Below are 7779 nucleotides of genomic sequence, written 5' to 3'. Positions count from 1 at the left end.
GATGTCACAGTCTAACCAGCTATATAAGTATGATGTGGTCTAACTGGTCTTACTTGAACTGTATGTAACTCGTTACTTCATCCATGACTTTTACTGCCTGACTGTCCAGTCCTTAACCCAGCTATGTTGGGGTCGTCTTCGAGTCTAACCAGATGCACCTGAGTACCAGTGATTTACATGGAGCGACCGCCTATGTGACCTCCTCAACTCGGTTACCCGAACAACCCGATATCTTTTGGTTAGGAATGTCGGGCTTTGTCGCTGCTGGCTTATTGGGATGACTTCCAAAGATGTTGAAATGACAAGCGGGACTAATCAATTTAATATGTCTTCCGAAACACCTTCACCTAATGATCGATAACATTTAATATCATTTTGAACGAATCTAAAAAAAAATTTCACACATTTTATTAATTTGCCCGTGGCTAAGCGACAGCCGCACGAATTCATCGATCATAACTAAATCTGAGACAAACTGCACTTAGCAATAAATAACTGGAAAAGTTTTTATATCAAAAATTTTTCCATAAAAAAATGTACGGTTTCAGCCAAAATAATCATCATCGAATTCCATTCGATAGTTTTTGCGGAAACATATGGCTGTCAATCTCGTCAATATTTTTTCGTTCAAATGCAATCACACAAATGTGTCCAGTTTTTTATGTCATTCAGTGTACATTTTAAATCCACGTGATTGCAAAAAAAAAACAGAAGCATCAAATTAGTCTAGGATTTACATTTATGCAATACGCAAAGGTTTTGTATTCAAATTAAATATTACCATTATTATTTTTATAAAAAAACTATTACCATTTTCAATTGTTCCGAAGACACGATTTTTTAGACTTACATTTAATTGTCTAACCTTGGCAGTCGTCAAGATAATCAGCAGTCGTCAAGCCAAAAAGTCTGACAACCAATCATACCAAGGGGTTGCCTTGGGTCAACTGGTCAAGAATGTCAGAAAGGCATTGGCTCCATGTAAAACACTGATCAGCTGCATTCAGTTAGACTGGAAGCCGACCACAACATAGCCGAGAAAAGGCACATAAATAATTGGTTTGCAGTCCTCTAATTTGCTAATTATAAAAGTACCTCTATCCATTACAATAAAAGGTTTTAAACTAGCAATGTAATTTATCCATTGTTCACGTGCCAACCTAGCTACGGGGGTCGTTATAAAATATTAATGTCTTACCTACATTCTGACAATGACATCGTGCACTCAAGGTGAAATGTATATGGTGCCCATGGGATGTAAACCCATGGGAAATTAAAACTTATACTAGCGTTTGTTACTGTTATTATTATACAACGGTATAGTTTTATTGATTTTAATCAGCTTTAGTTTTATGGCATACATATTCCATAGACGTGTATTATTATGCCAGTGGGAGTAATTTATACTTAGCTAGTGTTTTTCCGTGGGTTCTGTAGGGAATTCTAAAGCAAATATTCCATCGGATTTTTAGTCCATACTCTTTTTTCTGGTCTATTCGACTAAGCAAAAACAACAAATTGTGTGATGGATTTCAAAATCAAAATCAAAAGTCATTTATTCAAACTTGGCTGCAAAACAGCACTTTTCGAACGTCAAAAAAATAAATTTACAAAAGACAACCCCCAAAACGCCCACCCTTCACCACTTCCTATGTGTTTTTGCTGGGAAGAAGAAGTGGCGCAACAAACTCCCCAGCAACACATGTCTGTCTGTTAGGTTAGAAGAACCTTAAACATTGTTTGATATGTACATTTGTATACAATTTAATTTGTATATTACCATAGAGGAAAATACAGTAAAAATAATTTATACACCACATGCTAGCTAGCACTCACCCTATATACCTTAACTAACTCAAGCATTGAATATGTTTGATGAACAGAAAATTATAGCCTCCAATTATTTACAGTTAATAGAATATCAGGGAGTGCCCACCTACATGTGCTATTCCTTTGTAAACTAGTAAATTAGTAAATTAGACCGCTCAGCCAGAACATATGTAAAGTAAAAAGAGTTTACAAATAAAAACAAAAAAAAAACTAATATGTAGTCAGTAAGACGACCTGGCACCACAAGCAGCACCCGTTCACGAGCATAACGCGAGGATCAGCCATCGCCCCCCTCGCACATTTTTGAGGGAGGGAGGCAACCCGACCGCCGACGCTACCGCAAGCAGTGCCGTCTAAGGGAGCATGACGTACTCACTGCTACACAAATCAATATCAAGATTAAATTATCAGTTCCCGCTAAGTAGTTTTATTTACTAAAATCTAAAACAAAATTAATACAAAGAATGTATCTTGTCAATAATTTAAAAACATTTAAAAAATAATAATTAAATAATAAATAAAAATAAAATAAAATAAATGTCATTGAGTCAAGAGATTGAATCGGAGAAACTTAAATTATCTAAATAATAAAGCTAATATAGCTGTCTTGCGTTCATCATGGCGACCAACTATTTTTATCATTCAAATAATCATTGATGGTGTAATATGCCTTTTTTATAAGAACAGCCTTAATTTGTTCTTTGAATTTATTAAACGGCAGTTCTTGTAAGGTCAAAGGAAGCTTATTATAAAAACGAATACCTAAACCCAGAAATGTGTCATGCACTTTATGAAGCCGGTGATAGGGTACGCACAGTTTATGCTTATTTCTAGTATTAATGCTATGGACTTCACTTTTTTTGGTGTATAAATGTAGGTTCTGTCTAATATACATAATGTTGGCAAAGATGAACTGTGCTGCTACAGTGAGAATACCAATTTCTTTAAACAACTCTCTGAGGGAAGTTCTGGTACCTAACTTGTATATTGCACGAATAGCACGTTTTTGTATAATAAATATATTCTCTATATCAGCGGCTTTGCCCCACAACAAAATACCGTAGGACATGACGCAGTGAAAATAGCTGAAATACACTAATCGCGCAGTGTCGACGTCAGTGAACTGTCTAACTTTTCTGACGGCATAGGCAGCAGAACTAAGCCTTCCCGCGAGGCTAGAAATATGTGAACCCCACTGAAGTTTTGTATCAACTGTTATACCCAAAAACACGGTAGATGCAACGGTTTGAAGAACCTCGTTCGTCGATTATAAAATGGATGGCAATTAAGCTTGACCAGAGAGAGATTAGGCGAAGCCATGACAATTTCGTGATCACTGGATGCATCACCACGAACTTCTAACATAGTCCTTGGTTTCCTCTCTTATAACTCCTACGAAGACGATGATGGGATTGCGAATCGAACCTGAGATCCCGTGCACAGTAGTCGCGCCTGGTAACTAGTGGTTACCAGAACTTGGTAACTGGATCAACAAGTCAGTTCGAATTAATTAAAATGTAAATCTATCGTTGTGGTTTATAGTTGTAGGTAATACGATCAATGATTGCCAATACTAGTGGGCAGGTTATCAAAGTGTTTGTTTCGACGAGATTTTGTAACTCATTACGTGACATAGATATTGATATTGAGAATCAAATGTAGAATGAGACTAGCTTTGGCCAGTGTTATTATCGGCGCTCATGGGAGCCTCCAACACTCATTTGAATTAAGATAAAAAAAAAGATACTTTATATAAATTTAAATAAAGAAACAACCTGCCACAGCTGGTTAAAAGTGCGACTTTATTTTCAAACTGTCAATTGAAGTAAGGATAATAATTACAAATTATAGTAAAGGAAAAACTATGAAATACCTCACTATTATTCATGTTAGACGTATCCATAATATAAAAATAATTATTATTATAGTTTTTACTTTCCTGTGTTTCAACAATTTGGTCAGTAATTTAGTTTCATTGTTCTCCATTCGTAACTGAAACAATAAACATTTTCAGAGTTATATTAAACCTATCATCGGCCCTTATAATTAATTTTTAGTGACAATTATTGTAATATTATCAATATTTAACTGAGTGACTGGCTACTACATACGGTTTCACTTGTCTCCCAGCAAAATTCAATAGACTAGGCCACACCTATTATTTTCAACAAATAAAAATTATGTCAATTATAAACCACAAGATGAGGATTTGCAGTTTTACATCGTATGACAAACAAACAAACATCCTCATTCACAATATTACTATTCCTAGTAACGATGAATTTAGGTAACTTTGTACAGGCGACTTGATTTTCCTTCCTCATGATTGTATGTAAAATATTCATTGCGCATCATGTTTCAGACTGAAGCGGCTGCTAGCTAAGCTGAAAATACAGCTCCGGGAGCGAGAGTTACTATAAGAAGCAATTAGTAAGAAGGTAAGGTTGCTATGTTTTTTTTTTAGTTTTAAATTAAGTAATGATTGGATTTTGTTTGGTGATGTTTTGAGTTTAAAATAAGTTATACAGTGTGTTGCACCATTTAAACGTAACCATAACTGTACAATTGTCAGTTGTCTGATAGGAGGCAAGTGGGTATACTTACGGTTTGGTTATGGCTATAGCTAAATGGTGCAACTTACCCTACATGTACCCTACGTATACCTGTTCTGGAAAGATAGGACACTATATTTTTATTGCTTATGACTAAAAAACAACTTACTGTTGGGTTGAACGCAAGTTTCGGATTTCTATTTAATTAAAAAGTCAAAAGTTGGTAATTAGGTATTTAATCTAAGGTAAGATTGGAAGCTAATTATATGTATAAAAAGCATACGGCAATCTGACAGCAACAGAAAGATATATCAGGCGCAGGACCGACATTAACGTGCTCTCCGATGCTCGGGTGTATCAATCACCAACTTTCAGACTACTTACTACTTCGTGAAAGTTTCTTAAAAACCACAAAGCAATTGTGCAGTCGGACCCAGTAGTCGAACCTTGGACCTCGTGAACAGCAGTCGCATTCCAAATTCTATACACATATTATAAAGCTAAAGAGTTTGTTTGTGTGTTTGAACGCACTAATCTCGGGAATTACTGTTTCGATTAAAAAAAAATCTTTTTATCAGAGTTCATGGAGAAGTTTCCACGGGAAGCGGGTAAAACCGCTGGCAGAAGCTAGTCATAAGATATACATATCTACCTACCTATATATAATTCCCTATAGAAGAGCTTCGGCACACATAACTGCAGAGAAAAGAGCTCAGTTTCCACACGATTCTATTTGACAAGCCATTTATTTTGATCATGTTTCCTTATTGGCTTTCCCGATATTGGATGTTATATGTGGATAGTTTCATGCAGTCGCCTGAATAATGCCTGTTTGGGGATTTTGGGTTTTCTCTTATGTATTGGTAATTTCGAGGATTAATTAAGAAGCTTAATCTAGAATATGGAGGAAACTAATACTGATTATTAAAGCTGAAGAGTTTGTTTGCTTGCTTGAACGCGCTAATCGCAGAAACTAAAGGTTTACTTAAAATATATATTATCCTCTTCTGCTTCTCTTCTTAATATTATAGTCCTTCAGGACGAGCGTCAAAGCGCTGGAAGAAGGTAGTAAAATAAAAAGATGTATTTCTTCTACATGTTAATACAGATACTGAAGTAAACCAAACCGGCTTAGTCAGTCCTCAATTTAAAAAAAAAAAAAAACTAAAATTGGTAGAAGGTAAACATTTTTCCACCTGTAACTCCAAAAAGGCTACAATAATAAAATCCAGTAAGTACTTTAAAAAAACAAAACTAAAGCGCACACACTCGCAGAGTCGCACGGGTATTTACAGAGATTTTCACAGAAAGCACACAACACTTGTTAGTACTTAGTATTTAGTAAACAACGTTCGTCTGTTTGTTTGTTCGTCGCCGTGAACTCCAGATGGCCCACCGTCTGTCACGAAGATAATGTGTTTCTTTTATTCGTTAGGGTATTTTTTCTACGTATATTTAAATTTAAAGGAGCTCGAGACGGGCCGATCATAAGGTTAAGCAACGCCTGGTGCGGTTGGTTCGTGGATGGGTGACCGTCTTATTGTTGTCAGAAGCCAGAAAGTCTTGGCGACCAATCCTGTCACGGGGTATCGGGTAACTCAGGATACTTGGTTGAGGTGGTCAAATGGGCAGTCGCACATAAACATAATTGTTGTTTAACATTATTAAACATAATTGATTCGACTCGTCTAAACTGGATTATCTTCATAAAACAATTGAATTTGTATTATACGTGAAACTTCAGAAGAATTTCCCCAAGTTTATTCTGAATTCATTTTGTATGAAAAGTTATCTTTTTTGGTACACTTCTGTAATAAAAACTTTAGCGGCGCTCATCACTCCGCCGAGACTTTAGAGTAACAACAACAGACTTTAAATTATCTTGTATGTACCTAGTTATTTGGAGTGTCAGTTTGCTTTAGAAAAGTTGGATTTTTCACGACATTTTTGCTGAAATAAACTATATCTCAGTTTTTTTTTTGGGCCCTTTTTCCCATACATTAATGTATTTTTAACTGATAATCGTCTTCAACAGTTAATAATTCTAAAATTAAAGTTCTATTACAGCCAGTTTCTTCATCAAAAGTTAAAGCCAAAGTAAAAGTCAAAGTAATGTCTAAAGTAAAAGTATAATTTTGCTGTCACTTTAGGCTTGAAAAATCGAATTTGACCGTTACTTTAACTTTAGACATTACTTTAACTTTAACTTTTGATGAAGAAACTGGCCGTTAGACAAACATTTATATTTAGTACGAATATCAAACCTCCTAAAAAGAGTCAGTAGAAAAAAAAACCGGCCAAGTGCGAGTCGGACTCGTGCACGAAGGGTTCCGTAAATTTCAGTTAAATCAACCTATCTCAAAAACTATAAGAGATACTTTGATCAAACCAAAAATCGTTGAAAGAGTTAATTAGCATGCATCACCTCTATTTTTTTTAGAATTTTATACCCCGTAGTTATAAAAATAGAGGGGGGGGACATACTTTTTACGACTTTGAGAGCTGATATCTCAAAAACCGTTCACTTTAAGAAAAATGTTTTTTAGAAAACTTTATATCATTTTAAAAGACCTTTCCATTGATACCCCACACGGGTATGTACATCGAAAAAAAAAATTTCATCCCTCAGTTACATGTATGGGGGGCCCCACCCCCAATTCTTTTTTTTACTATTTAGTGTCATATTTTTGTAGCGGTTCATACAACACATATTCCCATCAAATTTCATCACTGTAGTACTTATAGTTTCCGAGTAAATCGGCTGTGACAGACGGACAGACGGACAGACGGACAGACGGACATGACGAAACTATAAGGGTTCCGTTTTTGCCATTTTGGCTACGGAACCCTAAAAACCAGTAGACAAATACACAAAACTTATTTTCGGATTTAATAATAAAAAAATAAAACACTCAAAACGTATCTACAGTACAAATTATATTATTATCCAAAATCCTAAGCAAATTGCTACAAGGCCCATTTTTTAGCAACGACATCTGTTGCTAAGATACCATCAAATTAGCCTTTGTCCAGGGCCCAAGGCCTCTTGTCTCAAAAAGTTAGGCACAAGGCTGATTTAAATATAAATAATGATAATCTCAGTTTTATCTTATGGTGCTCCCACATTGCCGTTATAAAATGTTTGTAAACATTTTATAACACCAAAAATTTACTAACAAATGTTAACAATTGTTGCACTTTGTTAGAAACTGTTAGGTACATGTTATTAGTGCTCCTACATTGGTGGAAAATGTAAAAACATTTTATAACATCTTGGCTCGCAGTTTGGTTTCGCCTTCTGAGGGCCGAGGACGTCTACACGAAAATGGAAGAAGATTTGCTCATTGGAATAGCTTTTATTTTTTGTTTAAAAAAGTAAAATGTTTACAAACAAAAG

General features: G+C 35.3%; 1 protein-coding gene across 1 annotated transcript in view; it reads left to right on the top strand.

Annotated features, from left to right (window-relative positions):
- Window positions 1-4186: 4186 nt before the first annotated feature.
- Window positions 4187-7779, top strand: part of Ggamma30a (G protein gamma subunit 30A) — a 29947-nt gene continuing 26354 nt past the window's right edge. Inside the window, exon 1 of the mRNA XM_064039828.1 lies at window positions 4187-4268. The gene's annotated coding sequence lies outside the window, so the exon portion shown is untranslated. The remainder of the gene's footprint in view (window positions 4269-7779) is intronic.

Source organism: Helicoverpa armigera, chromosome 2 (genome assembly GCF_030705265.1).
Source record: "Helicoverpa armigera isolate CAAS_96S chromosome 2, ASM3070526v1, whole genome shotgun sequence".
Taxonomy (NCBI): Eukaryota; Metazoa; Arthropoda; class Insecta; order Lepidoptera; family Noctuidae; genus Helicoverpa; species Helicoverpa armigera.
The sequence above is the reverse complement of the archived record's forward strand: the minus strand, read 5'-3'. Positions and strand labels throughout refer to the sequence as shown.